Source organism: Labrus mixtus, chromosome 18 (assembly GCF_963584025.1).
Source record: "Labrus mixtus chromosome 18, fLabMix1.1, whole genome shotgun sequence".
NCBI lineage: Eukaryota > Metazoa > Chordata > Actinopteri > Labriformes > Labridae > Labrus > Labrus mixtus.
Window position 1 is genome coordinate 20,350,556 of NC_083629.1, and position 26,181 is coordinate 20,376,736.

Consider the following 26,181-nt stretch of genomic DNA (forward strand, 5'->3'; position numbering starts at 1 on the left):
GTTTATGATTACTGTCATAATATGGGTCTAAAGAATGATTGTAGTCTGGATACGTCATCTGTGACTAAATATGACAGAGAATCTACAGGACACCGTCAGCGTCGCAAACTACGGCGCCGGTTGTGTTTCCACCGCTCGCGTCGCGGTCACAGAACAGAATAGATCGACCCGGACGGGAAGTCTGAACAGCTAATTGACCTCAGAAAGAAAAAGTAACATGTTCACATACAGACAGAAGTTTTCCTGTGAGTTTGTGAACCTATGTGTACAGCTAACGCTCCAGAAACAGAGCATGTAGGGTAGGCTGAATGCTGAAGGTGGGAAAAAAAACAGGGCTGACTGAACGCTGTGCGCATAGACTATGTGCAAATTGTTTGCAAATGTTTGACAATGTACATACAACAGGTAAGGATCTGTTGGAGAGCAGCTGTTCTGTGCCTATCTTTGAGATGCTCACCACACCCTGGAGCAATCACAGAAATGAAACTGATATCTACCTTTTTTTTTCGTCCGACAGAGTTTTGAGGGTAAACAGGAGGTCATTCAGGTCATTTTTTTCCTGCAATGTGTCATACAGTATGTTGAGTTTAAGCCCATCTCTGATCTATCAGAGGAAGGTGCTGGCCTTCACACACACACACACAAAAGAAAGTGTCATCGAGGAGCACAGATAGCTATTTTTCCATGAAAAAATTAACATACAGGAAAAGTTGAACTTCTTCCATCAGTCAGAGAGTTTCCATCTGTTCTTGCCATGAATGATGTTCCATGTAGCAGGAAAAACAGCTGGACGTTGTGAGAAAGATAATAAACTATGATATCATTCTTCCTTTCCTTCCGCTTTGTTGAGTGCAACAGAAAATAACGAGAGCCTCAGTTCTTCCTTTACTTTAACTTGTAAAACTTACAAACAGGTGACATGAGCTGAACTTAAAAGTTTAAATATCAGCAGTTGTTTTGACATTATCTTCCTCGTATGCATAAATGACAGTAAATATCCAACAGAGACATATTCTCCTCTGAGTTTGAGAGTGTGTGTGTGTGGCTTGGCGTCCAACAGTACACAGTGTGTATTGATACAGCGCTGTCAGGGAGCTTGGAGGCGTGCTAGGCCATGCCCTTAATGTGAAATACCAGAGCAGGGCCCACCCAGTGTCTGACCGAGGAAGTCTCCACAGTAGACCACCAGAGTCCCTGCAGGCTGCTGTCACCGGGCTGTTCAGCCTCACAGCTGCCTGGAGAGAATGAGATGCCAAGGTGCCAGTCCAAATCCCGTCTAACCTTTAAATCCTGATGAACACTAAATTTCATGTTGTCTGACTGCCTGGCGATGGCCTGAACACCTGCTACGATTAAGTTATGTGTGGGGACATACATTTTATTTATATATATTAGTGCAGCACGTGTGTCAAGTGCAACTTTTACAAAATAAGAAACTATATGTGAAGGTAAGACTTGTCTATACTGGACTCTATTTCACTATGACACCAATTATTTTCAGACGAGTTACTACCCTCTTCCTATTAGCCAAACTGGGTTTATAGTAGGGCTGGCAATCTTTGTGAGTCTCACGATTCGATTCGAATTGCATTTCCTGGGGGGCACGATTCGATTCAGAATCTATTTTCGATTCAAAACGATTCTGGATTTATGATTCAATGTCTATTTTTGAATTAGTATATACAGTACTTCTGGATCTACTCCAGTCATCTGTGAGACTGACTGAATTTCTTGCAGTTCCATTTGGCATCCTACTGTTTCTACTCGATTTTTGGAAGATATGAATCCATTTAAAATCTTGTTGTTGAAGAACTTGCGTATCTCATGTAAGAGTTTTAGAAAATGCTTCCACTGGTTTATCCTTTGCTTTTCGTAAGGAGATATTCTTTGTGAGGCTCTCGATCTCACTGATGTTGCCTCAGCTGCCGTGTTCAAATTAAAAAGAAAATTGAAAAGCATTTTGCCGAGCTCTTATCTATTACCCTGCTGGCCGCTAAATCCATGAATCTCAGAGTTTCAGGATTCTTGCTTTCTCAGATTAAGTAGAAGGATTACATGTTGAGAAAAATCCTCCAAACTCTCTAAGCTTATAAACCTGTAAAAATCCTTTGGCTAATCTAAAAAATGCATTGTCACCTTGCTCAGTACAAGAATGTTTTTTTTTCTTTTTATGTGAAAAGTTTTTCGTTTTGAAGATAAATGCTTTTCAACCAGACATCAACAGGAGGTGACTGACCGGTCCATACCGGATGTTTACCACACGTAGGTGTAGGGTCAGCTTTGTGGTCTGAGAGGAAAGGCAGGAGGTAACGAGAGATTGAAGGAGGACGAACACTTAGAGGTGTTAGTTTATGCAAATACTTTTTGCAATGAAAATATGCAAATTAAGATGAGATGCAAAAGAGAAATCGGTCCACAGCAAAACAGACAGATGGCTTTAAAATATGTTGCAGTTAAATCAAGAATATCAGACAGATGGACCCTTGAGTTCTTACAACTATTACATTCACTCTTTTTTCTTTACTTGACTAAACTACAGCATTTAGTTTGCCTGGAAGATTTAAAAACAGGATGAATTTGGCGACTGCATGTACATGTTTCGCTGCTTGACCATCTAATTTGTTGATGTAATATTTGTTCTATGTCTGAAGCTATTTAAGTATGTTGTTGCCTTGGCCGAGACTCTTTTGAAAAAGAGATCTTGTATCTCAATAAGAAGATTTTCCAGGTAAAATAAATCTTTTTAAGTAGCCTTTCCAAGTTCCTCTGATGAGCGCTTAACATTAAATAGCTGAAAATAAGATTTTTGTAGCAGAGTCATCATGGATATTATTCCCCCATGAAGTATTTAAAATTACATTATTTCATCCATCAGGTTTCCAGAAACACAACTTTGCTTCGTTTACATTTCTTTGGTCCCATTCAGCGATTGTTGCTCACACTTTTTCTTTCACTCTTAAGGTATCTTGCATATTTTTGCAAAGCTCAGGGCTCTGTGATTAACTTTCTCAGCAGCAGCCCTGAGAAAGGTGTGAGGTGGTGGGTGGGGAGCATATGGTGTTTTTGTTGTCCTGGTGAGCCACACACCAGGCAGCAACTTCCCTACAGGAAGTGTTGTAGCTACAGAGAGAGCGCCCAGCCGATCCTCGGGGTGACCTTCATTACCACAATTAGCATGCACGCCACTCACAGGCACACAGAGGCTGTATGCATGGGAGGAGAGGATAAGGACAAGGAGCATGATACAGCTGGTCAGGGAGAAATAACTTAAGAAAAAGAAATGTGTTTATCATAACCAGAAATACAGAATCAACCTAATACAAAATAATGATTTATGAGTTCATGTTGACTAAAAGCATCATATTCAAAGTGGGGTATGGATATATTACACACAACAGTTTGTCATTGCAAAATTAAAATAAAAAAGTTAATATTCCACACTTGACAAATAAAACCATGGTCCACCGTAAATCAATACACAGGATGTACTGTATTTCTTAGCTTGAGTGATCGCAGATTAATTCAATAATGAGCCAACATGCAAATGGGAAAATATAGAAAGCATCAGGCTCTACGGCCATTAATCTGCAAGAAACAGGCCGATATATCTTCCTCATACCCACTAGAGCTTTCAGGGTGATTGAGTCATTGGGGTTATCAAGTGGGCAAGTCCCTCGTATAGATGGGTTTGTTTTCATGAGACCCATGACGGCCCAAGAAGGCTAGATGCAGAACAGTGTTGTTGTGGTTTCTTCATCTAATTGCAAATATAAATGTCCATAGTAAACATATTTCAAAGGACAATGATACAATGTTGAGCCTCATAAAATACTTATGTGTGTGCTGTACTGTAACAAAGTAGAGCACTGAATCACTCAGAATGTAGTAGACCAGCTTTTATGATGGGAAAAGACTATGCAATGAAACAGTTGTTGGCCAGTTATAGACATTACACTGTCGCTCCTCAGGAGTCACACAACAACAAATTTCAGCCAAGTGGTCAGAGATCCACATTTGAAATTCCACTTGTATTGTAACGCTGACCTCCATTGTCGTTTACTTAAGTATATATTGTTTTAAGATAAAGACTGTATTTGTGAAACGGGTTGTCAGCATCGCTAGTGTGTCTACGTGTCTAACCACACAGCAGCTCTGCAGATTCGAGATTCAACAAAACTTTTTTGTCTATCACAGTGACAGAAAATCACCTTCGATTGAGGCTCAGTAACATTCTACAATTCACTTAGCAGACACTTTTATCCAAAGCGACGTACATCAGAGAGTAAGTACAACACAAGCAAGGATCTAGAAAAAAGGGAACGATGTCAGTAAGAGCAAACGATCAGCTTTGAGTCTGATTGGACACACAGGTGCTGACAGGAAGTGACCAGAGGCAAAGCACAACATTGAGGGCAGTTCTTGAGAGCTCTAATCAGTATAGAAAGCATCTTATAAGTCGTCATTATCAAACAAAAACCATCGTCACAACCATCATCATCATCAATGATATGGAGACCATCATCATTAAGTTAGTAGGTATTCATGAAAGAGCTGGGTCTTTAGCTTTTTCTTAAAGGTGCAGAGGGACTGCAACATAAAAACATACAAACATTCACACTAATAAGACTCACATTAAGTCCAAAAAAATCCATAAATAGGTAAAAACACATACATGTTAACAAGTATTGCTTATCTGGGCGGCAGTAGCTCAGTCTGTAGGGACTTGGGTTGGGAATCGGAAGGTCGCCGGTTCAAGTCCCGGCACGGAACTTGGTCTGGTAGCTGGAGAGGTGCCAGGCCACTTCCTGAGCACTGCCAAGGTGCCCTTGAGCAAGGCACCTAACCCCCCCCCCCCCCCCCCCCCCCCCCCACAAGCTCAGGAGCGCCCGCTGTGGGCAGCCCCCTCACTCTGAGACCCCTCCATTAGTGCATGTCCACAGGATCCTGTTTGTGCATGTGTGTGTATTTCAGTTCATGTTTGTGTAGCATGTTTACTAGACAGAGTGTAAAAACGAATTTCCCCTCGCGGGATCAATAAAGTATAAATTCTTCTTCTATCTAGCTTTGTTTCAAAAGTGTACTGCAGTGGGAGGAAAAGAGTTTCTGTAACTTTTCTTTTCAGCTAATGGGACTCTGAAGCTGCTGCCTGAGGGGAGCAGTTGAATTGAGTGCTGAAGGGGATGTGAAGGGTCCTCAGTGATGCAGACTGCTTTCCTTTCTGCTGCTCGCATGTAAAGATGACAGAAGACAACAGTTACTGCTGCTGCTCTTCTGCTAGGTAGGTAATCCACGCAAGTGAGGCCTGAATTCATCGCACATTTTAAAGCAGGTTTTGTCAACTGATCGGAACTGGATATTTAAAAGCAAAATTCACATTTGAATGTTATTTTTATATGGAAATATGTCAAAAATACTGTGAAGATCTTTTGAATTTCACTGCTAGCAGGTGTTTGGGTTTTATTTCTGATCAGAGAGGGAGAGAGGAGGAGCAGGCTGAAGATAGACAGTCGTCAGAGGAGAAATAAATATACTGGGGGCTGTACAAAAGAAATGTAGAATTTGATTTAAACGTGACAAAAACTATATCGATATAAATGATATTATCATTCCCTGTATCTCATTTGAAAATATATCGATACATATTAAAGAGCCCATATTCTGCCCTTTTTGGGGTTTGTATATTTAATCTATGTTCCTACTTTTGTACGTTCACAATAGCTAAAGTTCGAAAAAAGTGTCTGTTTCCATGTACTGCTCCTCCTTGCTCCCTCTACGCTCTGAGTCTGTCAGCTACACTCTGTTGAGCCCACACTGTTAGACCCCACGTGGGCCAAGTCTGCTCTGATTGGTCTGCCGATCCGCTCTGTCGTTATTGGTCAGTTGCTCAGCACGCTTCTCGGAAATTTCAACATGAGCTGCAGGGCTTGCCACAACGAGCCAATGGGCTTAGATCAGTGATCTCACACTGACAATGACGCCGGATTGACAATTTTTTATCAAGGGGGGCTAGAACCGAGCGTTACATGCAGCTAATGCTACAGCTAACAGGAGGACGTAGGAGAAGCCTCGTTTCAGGGGACTTTGAATTTAGTGTGAAAACACACTAAAGAGCATATAAAACCAGAAAAAGCTGAATATGGGACCTTTAAAAACTAGCCAAGCCCGAGAGCTGAAACCCCATTAAAACATTTGTAATGACTTCACATCTTTAACCTTAAATGTCATTCTAGACTAAAAACAAAGAAAATGAGTTTAGATCACCTAAAGCACCACAGTCTCACAAACACTCTCCTTTCTGTCAAAAAGCCTGACATGAAAAAAATCTATATGGAACAAGGATCAGCTTATTGCACAGCAGCTAATGGGCACTTTGTCCAGGAACGTTTGTTTGTTATTCTTAAAGCTGATCGATCAACAAACACAAAGGCCAAGCAAGGTGAACACAGAGACTACTGCCTGCTACTTCCCACTGCTTCTGATCACAGACCCGTTCATTTACATGCCTGGTCGGGTCCCGGAGGACCGCGGCATGGCTAACAAAAACAACGCTTAATTGGTCGGTGAGAGGCTCTGAGTTGTGATAACAGAGGAACAGCACTATACTAGATTGTTCTGATGTTTAGACCTCCAATGTTATTGATATGCCAGTGTCATGTTTATAGATTATAGAGGAAGCTAATGAAGACGAGGCTATCTGTGAAGTGTGCTCCCTACATGGAAGGATGTGCTGTTCAGGGTGGGGATCTTCAATTGATCTGGGTGAAATATGAGGAATTTGAGGACTCTGTATACAAATCATTTTCACTTCTTAGATGCACATATGACAACAAGACCAAAAAAGTCTCAGAAATGTAGCAACATGTTTACAAAGCTTTACAGTGTCAGATTAATCACTGCATCAGTAGGCTTGTGGAATGCAGACTACATTATGGTAATTAAAATAGATTTTTTTTTGATGGAGCAGTCAATTCATACAGTGACCCTATGTCAGATGACACAATCTTTATATACACTGCTAGTTTTTCCTATTGGCCAATGGCAATACCCATAGACATGCAAACTGTAGTCAATGCCAAGTGAAACTGCAGCAGTGTTATCTCCAATTCAAGGTTTGTCTTCCAGACAATAAGACCACGTACGAGTTTTAAGCAGGGATGTTCTGAGTGGACTCGTTCAGAGTAACGGACTAGACGTAAGGTAAGAAAACAGTCATAAAATAGTCACAAATGAGCACAACTTCTTTTGAATTGTCGGTAAACGATAGATTTGGTTTGCAGAGTGTAGCTTACATTAGCAGTGCTAGCACCACCAGGCTTCGGTCCTCCCTGCAGATTAAAGTCCACATGCCTGTGCTACATGCCACATTATGCATCGCTCTGTTCAACAGGACAGTTAAACCTACAATCTAAATCTAAAAATAAGCCTTTATATAACTTTATTTTCATTTTCTAGACCAGAATCCTGACAAACCGCGCTGCTCCTACAAGAAGCTATCTGTTCACAGTGCTTGTTCACATCCAGGTAGCAGAGCGGGGAGAGCAGGCCCAATTAATCAGAGCCAGTCAATGGCTACAGCCAACAATTGGAGCAGGTGGTTACATTGGAGTCTGAGCAAAACATTTGACTAGTATCAGCTAATGCCGACAAGCGAGTGTGACAGTGGGTAACCGTTAGTCAACTAAATACGCGTTTACCTAGTTTGAAGTGCCCCACCTTACAAGTGACAGAGACAGAAACATATTATTTTATTTATATATAGATGTATATATACTGAAGTAATTAACATGTTAAATATGTACACTCAAAACTGTTGGTGCTTTTTGTGTGCTTCTGGGAGGCCAGTATCTGTCTTCCTTAACTTCAATCCAAAGACTCCAGCTCATTTTTTACAAAAGATAATAATCAAGAAAGTGCTGTATGGAGGAGTTGTGGGAGAGACACAGATGTTGAATATAAAAAGGAGAAGGTAAAATACATAAAAGTGAAGAAAGTGAGAGTGGGAGGAAAAGAAAGTTACTCCCTCCTCACTTTTATCACTTTCCTAGAAGGTCAGAATAAAAGGACATATCAGGTCAGAATAAAAGCCTCACAACAGCTGGGCGGACTCTATCTTAAGTGCTATCACAATTCCTTGAGTTCAAGCGTAAACTGTGAAGGAGTACACACAAAAGCAGAAAATCAGCATGAGTAATCAGCATTTACTTGTTAACTAAAAGTCATTTGTGCTGCAGTATTATTTTAGAGAATAGATGCAAGACTGATAGAAAGATAAATCAAACAGTTTTGTTTTGATTACTTAATTTTTACATCTGTTAAGTTGATTGAAAAAAAGGCCAAGTCTTTTGGTAAGACCTGCCAGCTGTTGTTTTTCACGACCATCAGCAAATGCCTTGATTAAAGAACATTTTGTTTCGGAGAGCACGGCATATCTGATTGTTTTAAACAGACGCCCTCACTTCTTGTTAATGACTCAAAGTTCACATGCAATTATAAAGCTTTTATTTTTAAGAAAAATATCAACAAAATAAAACTCCAGGTCATTCCCACACACTGGCCAAGAAACCAGTGAAATCAGAAAATTACTTTAAAAAGTATAATAAGCATTAAAAGTAACTACATCATTATCCTTATAATCTAGGCAGCAGTACTAGTTTCAGTCTGTTTCATAACCAGTTAAAAACTCATTAAATGAGACTAAACTTTGCTCAAGTTCTTAAAGATTTTGACTAAATCTCAGTCGACTCAAAACATTCCCACACACACAATACACTTACAATTAAACGATGATTTTTGCAACTTTTAATGAGCCGTCTGTGCTTTTATTTCTAAAAGGCTTGTGCAGTTTTTATAAGAGAAACAAAACTACAAGTTGAGGTATATTTCATAACAAGGGTTTCAAACTCGCTATCTTAAACACAGGGAAGACATTTTTTGACCATCTAACAAGTTTCTGACAAATGTTTCACTCGGGTGAAAATTACCAGTGGAAAGTTTGGGCAAGATGTTGCTTCCCCTCGTGACAATAAAGCACTCGTCAAACTGTGGCTTACTCCCAACAGTCTCTATGTCTAAGTAGCCGCCTGGACTCTGACTTGACCAAAATGTTGCTCAAGAATTGTTTCTGGCAAAGTCTAAAATCTTGGTAAAGAAAAAAAGTCATGGCTTCGATCTGATAACTGTAACAAGGAGTGATATTATGGTGTATAGTGTTTATATGGTGTGTGTGCAGTAGTGCTGTCATGATGAATGTGTGCTTTTTTCAAAATGAGTCTGATGTTCCCCACAAGGTCCAATTATTTAAGCTCAGTGGATGTAGTGCTGTCTGTTTGAATCCAAGCTGAGCCATATCTAATGGCCTGATCTAACAAACAGAAACAGCTGAATGAACAAGCGAACAAACACACCATCAAAGTAAACAGCGATCGAAGTTGCACTTTTGTAGCCTGTACGCTTCTGGACTGAACCCTCTACAACTAAAAGGCCTTTTCAGTCTGTGTTCACCGTAACTAAGCTCAGCCATCGTTACGTCTTTGTACATTTATTTTGATTCCGCGATGGTTTCATATTCTTGTCCCAGTCTGCGAATTCACATTGCACATTCAGTGTGTTGCAGAAGCACGGCACAGCGGGAGCTTCACATAAACTCACAGACAGAGATGCACAAACACACAGCACTGCGCTCCCCCGCTGGCTGCTCTGAAACCACGCTGACCCTGCAACGCCTCGGCTACTACCACATTCAGATTGAGGCAAGCCTACATGTCAGACATGTACAAAACCTGCAGCAATTTGGACAAGTGTCCTGCACAGCAGTTACACATCTCATGGCTGGACTCCACACTGCAGCTCAATCCTCTGAAGCTACTTTAAGTTCTATTTCATTGTCTTTTACTTAACTGCTTGCTCGAGGCCTCAGAGGGGAAATGGATTTAAAAAAAGATTGAGTCAGTGATCTATAAGAAAGTCTTGGACCCTTTCAAATAGTAAGAATAAGCACTGTGCACTTCTGAGCCCCAAGGAGTCCAAAATCAGTCACTGTGTAAACCTCCCTACAAAGGCAGGTGCAACTATAAAGTTGATATGTATCTGTCGACTGAAGCTGCCATTCTTTTCGCCTCCCCTCAACACTGCAGCTTAAAGTGCTCTTACAAATGGATAAATACATGCAGAAATTATGATAAATACAACTTTAGTATTCTACCGGATCAAAGCCAAGTCTCTGCATCTTGTCTTGTAGACTGCAGCTGGACTCAGATCTGCTTGGAAGGCAAAACTGTTCCATGTTTCGGGGCTGTACATAAATCCACATGACCTTTTAAAGAGACTGATAGAGTTAACTCCAGAAGCACTGGCTCAGCAAATCCATGTGCCTCACTTCAAAATCAATACTAGTGGCTTTAAATGATAGAAGAATCATCAGGCCGGGCGAGCGTAAAACTGTGGAATCAGATACAACTCTGAATTCATTACATTTGATGATATCAATCCTGCTATGCCTTATTAGAACCCCTTACGGCGAGGCTTCTCTGCTACTTTTAAATCTTCCTTGTTCACTTTCTGACAGCTGTAGTCCGACAGCACACTGAACGTGGGCAGAAAGCATTCCTGTCAAGTTTAAGAGGTCAAACCTGAAACCTGGTTGGGACACATAGCAAGTCTCAAAAAAAAAAAAAAAAACAGTCACCTTCGATCGGACTGACTGGACAGGAGGGGATCCTGTTTGCACAAGCTTAAACAAATTGAACCACTTGCCGTTATGCATTCTGTAACACAACCCCATTAGAAATGTGCACAAGGCCTGCAGGATGAGAGAACGATTGTTGTTTAAGTTATGATGCAACGACAAGATGCAATATATTAGAAGCAACCGAGTCATCAGTTTGCATGTTTGAGAAAATTCACTCCTGTAAGGCAGTTCTCAGCATCATCGTGCACGTTTGGATCATCATTCATTCGCCTTGAATTGTCTTGTTTTAAATATTAGGTGTGCTAATGAATAAAACATTTCAATGATGGAATGACATGATAAAATAATACATAGAAATTCATGGGAAATGAGACCTGCCAAGGCAAAGATCATTTTGAAACCACCAAGGACTCACGAGTCAAGGAAAAAAGCACATGTACAGCCACAGCTCAGCCATGGCAGACAACCATCATGAATCACATAGTTGGAATGGATGGATCAGCACTTCTACTCGTTCTCTTTATTTATGAGCAGAGGAGGGCTCAGTGTTCAATGTTTGCTGTTCCAAAGTATAAATTAGCATACGGTGTCTGCATTGTTCTCTTACTTCAGGGCTGAAGAGACTGAGCCAAACAAATGTTTACTGAGAGGCCTACAAGGGCTTTTCTGCAAAGGAGCCTGATCGATAATTCTCAGTCCTTGCCTCAATCACTTACAGGCAGTTAACAAGCCAGTTCCTTTCCCTGAGTAATGTGAACACAACTTTATAGCAGAAACTTGGGGTTTTTAAAAAGATGCTGAGGCCCTTTTATTCCTCCATCTCACACATTCCTTGAGAATTATAGGCAGGAAATTGAGGGTTTTTGTTGACAATGTTGGCAGCAGGAAGGTCTACACAAAGGGTTTTCTGACAGGAAGTTATTTAGCTGAGGTAGAAAGCCACCCAGATACTGAGTAGAGGACTAGACTCCAGAATCTTGCTAGGAGATGATGGCCAAAAACAGTGGGCATACTAAATGACAAGGTCAGCATTTTCGGTGTGTTTCCAGACTTAAAATAAGAAGTGGAAAGCAAGTAACTGGCTTAAACACATTTCAAGAAAAATAAATTACAGCCCACCGTTGTCTCAAAAGCCAACAGCAAATCATTAATCCTCAAAGAGCCGCCTTACAACACGCAAATCAACTGGCTATACAGCAAGGGATGTTGACTTCCATGGACTTCTTGGAAGGTTTATTTGTGCAATCATCAAGCCCGATCTCTGATATTTGCATGAAAATAACTCAAATAAAATTCCAAGAGGTTTACTTCAGTGACTGTATTAACCTGAATTAGTGATTTACAGGACAGCCAGCTGCACCTACCTATGACTGTCCATCCATCAGCGCCTAGCACTACTGCACCTTTTGAATAGAACAGATCCACCCGGACAGGAAGTCCGACAAAGAAATGCACAAAGCATCCAATCAATTTAAAAAACAATACACATTACCCAGACTCCTTATCGTATATTCAATCACTTTATCGACATTGTGTCAAAGCAGGCTCAGTATGATCAGCAAATCAACCGCAAAGACAAAGCAACATGTTGTTTGCACGTTTTTGGAAGTTGCAGGTGACTCACAGTACTCCGTTTGGATGATCAACTATGGAGATCAATGCTGTTCAAAAACCAGCGGGCCTCTACAAGAGTCGACTTCCATCTTGAGACAGCCTCAAGTGGCCATTTAGGGAACTGCAGTTTTTATCTCTTTCAGATTGACTTCTTTTTTTGCTTGCCTATTTGTCCTGAGAGAAAATATAATGCCCTGCACTGTCAACATTATATTTTATTCTAACAGGAAATAATTGGACAGCCAGAGAGAAGAGAGAAAGTATGCTCCCTGCAAGGTTTTCAAAGTCAGGCAGAAGAGTCCCCAAGGTTAATGCATGCTTACAGTTTCTTGTGTCTAAGTGTATATCTATCATGCTGACGATGAAACATCATGCTTGCAGCTTTATTATCCACATAATAGCATTTTAAATAGAGCTGACAAGAGACACTGAAACATTTCAACAGTGTGTAAAGAATGGATTTATAAAGTTGGATAAAAAAAACAAATTAAAACGTTTCAAAAACAAGGATTAAGTGAACAAGTCTACTAAAGCATGCACATTAAAAATGTTCTGTGTCCCGCTCACAATATCTCTAAGGAGAAAGTTTGACACAAAGAGGAAAGTGATGAGGAAACTGGGCCATGAGAAACAGGGGTCGGTATATCTGAGCGCAGACATGGCCTCAGGAGAAGCTGACAGTTTATAAAGGACATGCATAAATTGATCAGCTCCTTTGGCCCAGGTGGATATTTTATTTATGCAGCACTTGAGGTACTGAACACCTTTCTGGCCATCAAAGGAATTGTAAATCAAGGCAAGACAACCTCGGAGATGATATTTAAAAAAAAAAAAAAAAAGAGAACTGTAGTGTGGATAATAGAAAGTCTTTATGGTGCAAATGAATAACTAAGCTTAACTGCCTTCAGCTATTAATATGAAATTTCATTTTCAGTGGTGAAAGAAAGTGAATCAATTAGACAAATACATTTTCTTACCATTATGAATCATAGGGAACTGGCACCTTGACCTCCTATTATCTCTCTCCCTCTCTGTGCCTTGTCATCATATTACTGCATGTGGCTATCTGTGAATCTTAGTTACTAACCACATATTTTCCATGGAGCTCCTGAGCTCAGGATTGTTGGTGGGGACGGCCTGCTGCCCCCCCACCCCCCCTTCTGTGTCAGTGTGTTAGAAGCCCAGGAGGCCCTGTCCCGGAAGCAGAGACTGGGCTCTCGAGTAGACCGAGATCCCCCAACCTTCAGCGAGGTGATCTGGCACTACTACCACGAAACGTCCATGACGCCCAGCCAACCACCATCCGACTGTGTCGTCCCCACAACCACCGCCATCCTCAATGAAGCACGGCCTGCTCCGACCTCCACCTCAGCGACAAGGAAGTGTGGACAACAAAGGAGTAATCCTTCCTGCATATTATCACATTTTTCTTAACAATGAGTGTCTTTTGTAAGGCGTCTCGAGATAACACTTGTTATGAATTGGCGCTATACAAATAATGATTGATTGATTGATTGAGTTCCATGGCTCATAAAAGGCCTTTTACTTTATGGCAAGAAATACACAAAGACATATCTTCGTAATTCCACATAACAAGTCATTCCTGACTCATGTTACAGTTCAGAAGCATACGCACAGTCATATCTTTCCAGCTTCCACTTTCCATTTCAAACCCTCCTTCTTTCCAGTAAAGACTATCAGAGGTTAGCACCCTTGAGATCTTTCCCTCCCCGTCTCTCCCTACATCTCCGTCTCCTTCCATTTCTCCTCCAACATATCTATATTACCTACTGTACTGTATAGTCATCCCTCTGTCTGGAAGATGTTTTTTGTATCAAACTTTTTTTTTTTTTTAAAACAGATAGTCTTTCATGATGAGCAGAGTCTCAGAGGAGCCATTGGGTGAAAAGATTTACTGGATGCACCTGTAGTTTAGAATGAGGGAGATGAAGCCAAACTCAAATCTGTCATTTCTATTCATGGAAATTAATCACTTCTATCCAGGGAAATAGGTTTTTCATTTCAATGTGTTGCTGTTGCATAACAACAAAATATTTTAACTATTTTTATCCAAATGGCACAGTTACAAAACAGTTACTAAAATAAAATAAAAATTAAAGAGTTATTTCAATGATACTTCAAATTACACCAAAAAAACGGATTATGCGGAATTTACCTTAAAAATGTTATCGTCATGAAAAAAAGAAAAGCTAACATTACAGAGAGTGTGAAATTGCCATCTGGCAGCATTTGAGCCATATGCTTCAATACAACTAGATCCTTTTTGCAGATGTACGTTTTTGTCAGCCATCGATGATATATTGATGATAAATCTGAGGAATGAAGCCAGGAGAATTGTGCAGTGTCAGTTTCCCAGCCAATAGACCCTTTGTCCCTGTTTGCCGATTTGTGTCCAACAGAGAGCTGGTTGAACTGTTTAGAACTGTGAATTTTTAGATAGTCAACAAAGTATGAATTCACTTCTAACAACACAACAATTTTAAAATGTGTTGGTATTGTTAGATTGAAGCCTTTTCTGGTAATTAAACTCTGACTCTCCCTCAACACCAGTTCTTCCTTTAATCCCTTTTCCAGTAACTGATCCATTAACTCTCAAAACTCAGTTAAAAACAAAAACTTTAACAGAGAGAGTGGAAGACACCCTCCAATGATGATGTTCATTGCCTTAATCATTTGCTTTAAAACAAACAAAAGGACCCAATCAAGGACGCTTGAGTTCCTGCAGTCAAACAGAGACAGGTAAATCAATAACCTGAATACCCACAGAATTCTGTTTTTTTCTTTGTGAAGACTTTTAAAGACAGATGGCACTGGCTACTAGGAAGAAGAAACGCTGCAATTTAAACGCTCACAAGTGAACTATTGCCACCAAATGTTTCACGGTTGGTCAGCAAAATCACACACACTATGTCCTAAATCTTAAAAATTCCAACGCAGGACGTTTTTACAATGAATGTCAAAACTGATTTAGATAAGCTGGAGATGAATTCTGAACAAGTATTTCTCTCGATTGTACTAAAGTCCACAGAATCAATGAGTCCTGTTTGTTCAGGCTTAAAGAACAGAGCGCTGTGTAGAAAAGCAACAGGAGAAAGCCGTTGAAAGCAGTATGATCCTGAAAACATTTCAGGGGTGGACAGAAGAGAACCGCTAGAGAAGAAGCAAAACAATGCACCGACTTTAACTTCGTTATTGTGATGGCAAAAGTTTGCGTTTCCACATCTGCATCAAAAGATGTTTTCGCAAAAATGTTAGCTAAGTGCAGCAAAGAGGATCCAGGGAAGTTGGGAATGATGGGCTGAAGATATCTCAAGAGGGTTTAAAGACACTATCCATGAGTGCCAGACTGGGCTTTAAATCAAAGTCAAACAATGATTTTATTTATTTTTTTACACAATAATCAAATAAAAACCTAAATCGACTTCGATCTTGTGCAACACAAAATCAAATCCACAGGACCAAGACAAAGACAGAACCAGGACAGATAACAAATACTTACTCCATTTATCTGGAAATGTCTCCACTCTCCAGCTAAAGGAGGACTGGTACAAATTTGCTTTGAGATAATGAGAAAATGCTGAGAAAAATATGTAAAGATTACGATGCACTGGCAGGATATTTTGTATTAATCAAGTAATGTCAATAAACTGACAGATGATGATAAGCTAGTCTGAAATATAACTTGTTTTTACAACGCAGACGCCGATCAGGAGAAAATATTTGTCTTCACACGAGCCATTTATTCAGCTGGATTAAATGTGGTGAAGAGTCCGTTTTGATTGAGTAACAACAGTTGGTTATTAATGTTTGCTTGTGAGGTCTCTCACTTTGTCAGGAACAGAGCATCAGCTAATTATTTGGATGGCTGATTTTTATAAGGCCATGGCTCTTTGCTCTTTCATTACATCTCTCTCTCTCTCTCTTTCTCTCTTAAAGAGCCCATATTCTGCCCTTTTTGGGGTTCGTATATTTAATCTATGTACCTACTTCTGTACGTTCACAATAGCTAAAGTCTGAAAAAAGTGTCTGTTTTCATGTACTGCTCCTCCTTGCTCCCTCTACGCTCTGAGTCCGTCAGCTACACTCTGTTGAGCCCACACTGTTAGACCCCACGTGGGCCAAGTCTGCTCTGATTGGTCTGCCGATCCGCTCTGTCGTTATTGGTCAGTTGATCAGCACGGTTCTCGGAAATGTCCCGCCTCTTTTACCATATTGGGAATGCAGCCACTGGCTCCGTCCGAGGGGAGCATAAACATTAGCACCTTAGCACTACTGTGCTACCGCAGGCTACGGCATATCGTGGGTGTGCTACAGAAGTTAACGGGCGTGCAACATGAGCTGCAGGGCTTGCCACAACGAACCAATGGGCTTAGATCAGTGATCTCACGCTGACAATGACGTCGGACTGACACATTTTTTTCGAGGGGGGCTAGAACCGAGCGTTACATGCAGCTAATGCTACAGCTAACAGGAGGACGTAGGAGAAGCTGCGTTTCCGCAGACTTTTAATTTTTGCAAATAGATGTGCCTAAACATGCACAGGACACTTGGAAAACACACTAAAGAGCATATAAAACCAGAAAAAGCATAATATGGGACCTTTAATTCATATTCTACCTCCCTTATTCCTTTACTTTACTGGACAATACAGTTTAAACATCGCAAATGGTATGTTTGCATTGGAAAAAGTCAGGTAGCAGGACTTTAAATGTTAAGCAAAAGACCTCAAACATGTCACACTGCTACTTGTTAGCAGCCTGATGCAAACTGAAAACTCGCCAGGTTCTTGTCTTCTATGAGGAATCTACAAGAGATGTCTTTCTTACATTACGGTAGTGCAGCCATTCACCATCTTCAATATCTTTCTGGACAACAACAGCTGAGAGCATCACAAGGATGCGATTTCCCAGGTACACAGGGAATTGTGTTGACACGGTCTTCCCTCTATCGGAGAGCCAACGAATGTGGTAAGAGTACAAAATATCAAAAACATGTGTGGTGTGGTCTACTTTTTGAGTAATTACCTCCTCAGTGATCCCTTAGTGGCCACATCACCTCATCTCCCTGGGCCGTTCCATTACAGTCGTGTGCCATCAACACTTTCACAACATCCAGAACAACAACAGCACATCCCAGCACGGTAAAAAAAAAACAAGAGCGCGACGATCTAAACCGTTTTGTCAAAACAAGGGAGGACCACACCTAGCTCTATTTTTGACAAGCTGGATCTGTGCCCCCCCAGATGGAAGAAACTACTGACATTTCCATGTAACAGTCAGGAAAATAAAATGTTCATTCAAAGGTCTATTTTACTGATACCAGGATTACATTGAAAACCTTCATTTAAATAAATAAATAAATAAATACAACGGATAACGGGACAGGCTTACGATTTCAAAACTGAAACAGTAAACAAAAGAAGACTAGAAGCTTGTAACCACAAATAACTCCCTGAAGTAAACTTTGCACCCCAGGAATGCGACGTGCAATGAAAGAATCCCCCCGGTCCCTTGTTTCATCTCTTTTATTTCCATCTCCTGTATCCTGGGTTTCTCTGGTGTATGCAGGAACCCTCCTGTTCTAAACAGAGTCCCGATGCACCAAAAGCAACCATTAAGTAAATAAGGCGTTAGTGAGAGCCGAGGGGAGTCTTCCAAACCACCGACCAAGTACCGCCTCCACCACACCAATCATCAGATTCCTGCTAGAAATAACACCCTTCTGTTTGTGTAGGAAAATAAGACACTCAAAATTGCAGGGGGTTTCAGTGTTGTTTGAATAGAAGGCATGCAGACTTGGAGAGTTGGACATTAAAAGGTAGAGGAGGGGCTGCAGGGGGAAGAGGATAGACAGGGTTGGCATTGGTACAGCAGAGCAATGTGAAGAGAGCTGTCAGAATCACTGGGGCATGTCCTGATTTTGCCACATATACACACATACACAGAAATGTGTCCAGTCTGTCAGAAGTCTCTGCAGACTGGATGAAATATGTTGGGCATCTCTCTACAGAGGGAGCTTTAAGTATGCACAACGGCAAACACACCGCAGCCCACCTGCTGAGCATCAGAGCCTTTCATCTATCCCACTACACCTGCTCTGTGTGTGTGTGTGTGTGTGTGTGTGTGTGTGTGTGTGTGTGTGTGTGTTTCACAGGGAAAGTAAGATATATCAGAGGCTCTGCACACCAGTTTATCCAGGTATTTAATGTCTGTTGGCATCACTCACATTTGTTTCTGTGTTTTATTCTATAAATATATCAAATGAAAGAAAAAATATCTAACTTTATAAAGTTAAAAAATACCAGTTTGAAGAAAACCTAACTCACTTATAATTTATTTGCATTGAATGGAACACAGCAAATAAAGTCTAGTTTTAACAAGCTGCTAGCTAGGGATATCACGATGGGGGCAGTGGAAAGTACAATACAACCAGGTCTTGTCTCCTCATCTATTAGTGCATCCAAAACAACTGTCTTCTGGCTGGGGGGGTGGGGGGGTGGGGGTGGGGGGTTGGATTGGATTGGTTAAAACAAAGATGTTAAAATAGATGTGCCTAAACATGCACAGGACACTTGGAAAACACACTAAAGAGCATATAAAACCAGAAAAAGAAGAATATGGGACCTTTAAGGCAGTCTGTTAATAGAAGGTACATTTTGAATTGTAAGTCTTGCATAGTTATAATATCTTATATAACATTGTGTGTGGTGTTGTCTTGTACATCCTCATGTAAAAACCTTCATCAGATTGTCATTTCATCTCTTATCTTTTCACTCTGCTCTTTGTCCTTTGTTTCTTCTCTCTTTTTTCTTCTCGCCTCAACTCTCCTCTCCTGGGCTAAGCTCAGGTCACTGAAGCCTTTTCCCAAGACTTTAAGAACCCCCATCAAGGGGAGATTAGAGGAGAGGGGTTTGTGGGGGGGGGGGGGGGTAAAGGGAGGTTGACATGATAAGAGAGGGCAAGTGTGAGAAGTGAAGACAGTTCATATGTTAGAGAGTAGTAGTAGTGGCATGAATGAGGTGTGCTTCAGCAAGAAACTAACGACTATAGATAAAGACTGCCATAGCAAACTGATACAAAGAGATGTTTGTAATGAATGAATGCACACACACACACACACACACACACACACACACACACACACACACATACCTTAACAAGGAATGTGGTATTGGTGTCATGCTGATGTATCTGGTCCTGTACGCATGGATCTGTAAGTCTTTGCTATAAGTCAATAGAGGGAGGTCAGCATCAGTCCTTACAGCTGCACAGGACTGTGAGAAGCCCACAGAAGGCAACATAGAACAGAACAACGACCACCCATGCCCGGCTGAACCTCATTAGCAAACATTTGTCCAGAGCCCCTGAAATGTTTGTGTAAGTCCTATCAGTTAGATTCAGAAGCCACGCTTAAGCTAACTTTTCACATTGGGGTCAACTCGCTAACTGACTGACTGACTGACTGACTGACTGACAGACTGACTGACTGACTGACTGAGAAATGAAGATCCACGTTTTAAGGTAAACTTTTTTGATGGTTATGTAGACGTAAAGCTGTAGGGTAAATAGTTCTTCTTTAAGTTCTCCATTAGTTAGTTTTGGGGGATTTATACTGTGAAACATTTATGTAGTTTCTAACCTTGAATTTCATTCCTACTGTACATTTGTTCATTTTAAAAACCTCACAGATCCTTTTAAATATGTATATAAATATGTATATGTGGTCTAGCCTTGGTAAAAACATCTACCATCTCATATGCATCCATTTTTAAAACAGAAAGCCAGACTGAGTTTTTTTTTTGGACTGAGTAACCAAGTTCATAACTGATCTGACACTTTGATTGGCCTGAGCTGCTTAATAAACCAGTGAGCCGCAGGATCTGCTTTGCCCACATTAACGTGTGATCGATAGCCACAAGTTCGCTAATGATGAATAGGAATGAAGCTGAAAGTGCAACACACAGACTGGATCGCTAACTACAGTATCTTCTCCGTGGCCTTGGAGAAATGACTGATGAAGTGTTTTGGTTTTTTTTCTGAGATGGAAATAAAGAGATGTTTGTTCCTCCAACAAACGGAGCTCTTTGTTGACACATGAATGAGAAATAGATGGTAAAAACTGTATTATCTAAAGACGACATAAATCACTTGCTCCCATTAAGTATATAATTTTTTATGTTTATTGTGCAACTAAGGAGTAATATGTAAGATATTTACACAGCTGCAGTCACAAATACAGGTAGGACAAGTGGCAGAAAAAAAAAATTGATGAGTTAATACCCAAATAAAGACGTAAACATGCGACAACCAAACAGTGCAGTTCCTTGAGCATCCACTTGAGGCTGGCTCCGAATGAAACAGAAGCCACATACACACATGTTTAGTCTTGTACAAAATGTTTTGGGTCTGAATAGCACACACTATAGAGCGGGTGAATTTTTCCATAACTCATCCGTTTTGATTTTATGAAGGACACGACTAATGCATGATTATGGGTGCGACTGCTCTGACAGCAAGCGGGTGCATTGAAGCTGTTTGTCAGGAGGCTCAAGGCCCACCTGAACCACACCACTGATTGATACAAGGTTGACGGAGGTTTGGTTGAGATAGCAGTTTCAATATGGCGCCCACCATACAAACACATATGGGTGAAGTCACTCCATTAAATCACACAAAGAGAGCAACACAAGCCAACGCTACACATGAGGTTTTAGCATCACATACATGAGGCACAGCCTACGCACAACATTATTCATGTAAGTCAACCCACAAAATAACATGCCTGCATAAACTCATAACACGTGAATTCACCCATAAGCAGGGGTGCCCACACGCTTCCCACATGTGAATTCACAGTTTAACAACATGCATTAATGAGGTTTAAATATATCCTGTACTAGTGCATTGCTTTCACTTCTGCAATCATTCGGGTGTTGTATAATGTTGACGGAAAAGCACAATGTGTCATGAAATGTGAAAAATCCATGAAAGGCAAATGTTTGGTTTTCTTTTCCTCTCACAGTATCGTAACTAGAGTTTGGGGGAAAAAAAACTGTTTTATGTAAAAATCGAGAATCTTATCATCTGAGATTTTTAATAGATTCATAACTTCCAAAAATCGCCCTAATCAGTCACTCCCTGCTAAGTTCTAAGGCTAGCTCTTTAACTCAGTAGAATGCCAAATGGGGCAGCAAGAAATTCAGCCAGTCTCACAGATGACTAGCGTAGATCCTAAAGTATGGACTAATTCAAAAATAGACTTTGAATCATGAATCATGAATCGTACATTCGTACCTGGACTTTGAAACCCCCTCCCGTTTCCACCAAGAACTCTGGACTAATAACTCTGAAGCTAACTATTTAAAAGTACAATCAGTTTACTGCACATTGCAGATATTGCACAAGTTTACTTTTTCTTTAAATTTTATTTTATTTTATTTACCATTTTGTACGTTTTGCACAATTTAGTATTTATTACTGTAAATATTATTTATCTTATTTTTACCTCACTTTATTTGATCTATTTTACCTTATCTTATTTTACCTTATTTTGGTTGTATTGCACCGCGGGACGGAGACAAACGCAATTTCGATTCCACTGTATGTCTGGCATATTTTGGAATTGACAATAAAGTTGACTTTGACTTTGACTTTATGAATCGAAAACAGATTCTAAATCGAATCGTGAGATGCCTAAAGATTCCAAGCCCTAATCTTTAAAAATGAAGCTTCCTCAACACATTGAAAGCATGTTTAAATGACAGATAACTCGGAGAAGATACGCTGATCATCTCTTTACATAACCCTCCAAAGCCATCAATGAGTAGTAGTTTCACCTACAGACAGGCCGAGGTTACAACAAGGGTATAAAAAGTGCTAAAAATAATCTGAATTGGAAAGAAAGAAAATGTGTTTTCCTCCCGAATCAATCAAAGAAATGAAATCATGCAGACTAATAAGCTGCAGAGAAACTTCACAGCGTCATATCGAGCTAAACTGGCCTCACATCTCTCCTGCCAAACATTCTGTGGGCGGTCCGGTGTTTGCAGCCCTGAGGTCCAGCCGTAAAGGCACCACATGGAACCCAGTGATCAAAGCTCTCTGTCCAACTCAGCCCATGTTGAACTTCTGGCTCCACTCCAACACACTCCTATGTCATCAAGACCCCTGATGTTGTTGTGAAAGTGTTATCATATGTTTCTGTGTGCAGTAACATTGTTTTAGTTTAAGATCAAAGACATCTTAGAAATCACAGCAGCACACAGGCAAGGCTAGAAAGAACTGGTCAAAGAGGTGAGGTGAAGCCAGCGCGAGGCAACACAGAGCGCTTAGCTTTGGACCACATTTGGATCTGAACTCAAATATGGCCAAACAAATTAAGAACCAAAACAAAATACTATTTTTATGAATGCAACAACAATGTTAATCCTTTAAGCAGTGGACAAACTTGTTGTTAGCTTACATAATCTCATATATTAAGGGGTCCTTGTTTTGTTCTTATAACTTTCAAATCACAAAGGATTGGGCTCTAAAATGGACTTAGGTCTAGACACAGACTGAGACCCACCAGACTGTGAAGAGCAGAAGTCATGTTAAAAAATATCTTCCATCTTTGACAGAATTTTTTGAAAAATGACAGAAAACTCTGAATCCGTCAGTCACTCTGACATTAGAAATACACGTCTAGCATTTATAACGCGGGATATCCTACAATAATGCTTACAATGTCACTGTATGACAAATAGCGAATGTTTGCACGGTTATGCACAGGACAGAGAAGCCGCATCAGTCTGGACCACTTGCAAACCAGCTCATTATCTGCCTTTCCCCAACACACGTTTTGAGCAGATGTGCAGTGCAGTGTATATCCAGCACAGATGTGTTGTCTTTTAATCAGAGTCTAAGAGAATAACGTTATCCTTCTAAAATAGTCTTACTGTCTCAGCTGATCAGTGACCGTATATAGATGTTGCACGCGCGAGCTGAAGCTAACCTTTTGTGTCATGTTACACCGAGGGTGGTTGGAGCTACCACTAGAATACACGCACCTCAGTACCTGAATAGTATGATTAATATAAGCTAATGGATGCTTACATTAGCCAAACTTAACCATGACTGTAGCTCCACAGTGACAAGTTTTGTGGGGTTTTCTCAGGTGAGCGTTTAATAAAAGTCGTCCAGGTTAATTCTAACATGACAGGTGACTGAACAAGAGATGTTATTTCATCGTTTGTTAAGAGACTGATCGAGGGATAGCCATAGGACGAATCTTTTTAATCATTAAAAATGATGAAAATTACAGCTTTTGACAGAATTTCAGCCCCGTCGGTCAAAATGACAGCGAGAAAGTCTTACACAACTCTCTGGTGAAGAGACACTACAAAGCAAAAACAGACCAGCTGCTTACATACAACTGATTTCAAGAGTTCACAAGGTAGCCATGTGAGCCAGACCAGGCTTGTTTTATTCTGAATACACACGTAATTCTGAAACTAGAAAAACTCTAGAAGTGGCAGCTGTCCAGGCCTTGACTCATAGATGCAGCTCTCTACCTAAGACAAAAAGCTATTTTCAACAATCATCCATTTCAAAGAGTCAGACTCGCCCACACTAGAGAGAGCGCTTTAACTAACTGCCGTGGTTTCAGGGTCAATTGCATAATATTCATCTTGCATGCCTGTGAAAGCATTGATTTATTCTGAAGATCAGAACTTCCCAACAGTCATTTTAAGTGCTGGTAATGTTTGGTTCAAGTGGGATCTTATGGCAGTATGACAGCATATGATCCTGGAGTTTGAGCAGCAGTGAAGGCCTGTTGTGTCATGTTGGCACCCTGCTCGTCTTGAGAGCAAAGTGCCCACGGCTGTCTCTACAGTACAGCCACTGATTCTGCAGGCTCCCTTTAGCTGTGACATACCACAGGTTACATAACCCTGCCACTGTATGGCTCTTAGGACACAACTTTCTGCTACTGTAGCCATGAGACTGTCAGCAACCCCCTTCCCCCAGCCTCATATACATACACAGTGCTTTGACATATTCACACACATACCCAACACTCAAAGTCTCACACACACCAGCCTTGTATCTCCAGTTTGCTTGGAGGCGCTCCCTGGTGCAACAGTGCAAGCACAGGAACACACACTCACACATGCACGCACACACACACACACACACACACTCACACATGCACACACACGCACAGACACACTCACACATGCACACACACGCACACACACGCACAGACACACACAAAACTCCTAACAATGCTTGAATGGTTTAAAGAAATGTCACATGACTAAGTGAACTGAATAACAGAGCTTGCCTTCACTACTCCCACATACCACACAAAACAGCAGCTCAGTACAGAGCAGCCAGCAGAAAACACTTAATAGGATGACCAAGACAGGAGATACACCAGGCATTAGTCATGGTAGTATTAGAGGCCAGACAACTTGAAATTTCTTGATTTGTTTTAACTGCAAATTCCTCTCAAATAAACCAAATAAATGGAATGAAGTTTTCTCTTTCTTCAACTCCCACTTACATCCCCCGTAGACAACAATCAAACATTCAACTCCTCAGCTTGGTTATATAAAAAGTAAATAAAGTCAAACTTCAATACCCCACAGTCCAACAGGCTAACATGAGAAATACCAAATTGAAAAAAGTATTACCTTTAAGCCATGATAGAAATTGTCACTAGGAAGACCTCCTCATCCTTGTAGCACATTTGAAGCCAACCTATCTTGCTCAAACCGAATGATGCAGAGATCAGGGCTCTAAATCCTCCACTGATAGCAGATTTGAGGCAGTTTTAAATTGGCTACCCTTCAAATCATCCCCTCAGATATAAGGCTAACCCTGCCTCAGATGTTCCATCCCTCTGTCCTGGTTAGACAGACACACACATGCACGTCGTACACACGGACACAACCTGCCCAGAATGACAACGGCTTTGCAAGTTTATAGTTTAAGCAGCCCCACTGGGATAACAGTATTACCAAAAGAAAGAGGGCACAAGTAATTGATGATGGAGCAAGGGTATTCTGAAGAAGCGAAGCACAAACTATTTGATTGATATTTTTAGTTGGGTTCAATATGACTAATTGTTTGTTTTAAATGTATTTTTGTGGGAAAACCATTATAAAATGGTCAACATTTCACAGAAGCAAGAGGGAGAGATGACAACAAAAACTCCTTTACCGGATACAAACCATTGACATTGCAGTTCATGGTCACGGCCTCTCAGGCAGAAAAATAAAGAGAGCTGATTTAAACTTGTCAAATGGGTGGATTTAAAGCTTTGCTGTTTCAAATTACCTAAAATCTTGGCTGAATTTCCTATGTGCAGTGTTGTTTTTGTAGTAACTTGGAGACTTTTCTGAAAAAACATACACAGGTTTTTCATATACATGAATATCACTGTAACCTACAGTTCGCATAGCATAGTGCTACTGTGTAGAATTTGGTTTATTCCCTGTTATGGTAACGGTAAAAAAGTAAATGTCAATCACTATCAATGTCAAGATTACCAATGCTCATGGAAATACAAATATCAAATGAAGCAGAATAATTTACAAACAAATGGGCTAAAAGGAAAGGTCAAGTTCTTGCTAAATGATCTAATTTTGAAGAACTTTCCACTTTAAACCATTCTCAGATCTATCCATAGAATCTGTAGTATTCTGTTGTTATCCTTACTAAAACATGTCGTGGAAAACGCATAGATAATTCATGACTTTCCCTGCAGCCTGAGAAGTACGGCTTTTCAGAGGATTCAATACAACATGTCAGAACAGCAGCGCTCAAAAGGGCCACAGAGGTGAAGGCTCAGGACGTGACGAGATCAACCAACAG

General features: G+C 40.6%; 1 protein-coding gene across 2 annotated transcripts in view; it reads right to left on the minus strand.

The window, feature by feature from the left end:
• stxbp6 (syntaxin binding protein 6 (amisyn)) overlaps positions 1–26,181 on the minus strand; it is a 65,216-nt gene that overhangs the window by 27,238 nt on the left and 11,797 nt on the right. The gene's annotated exons all lie outside the window — the stretch shown is intronic.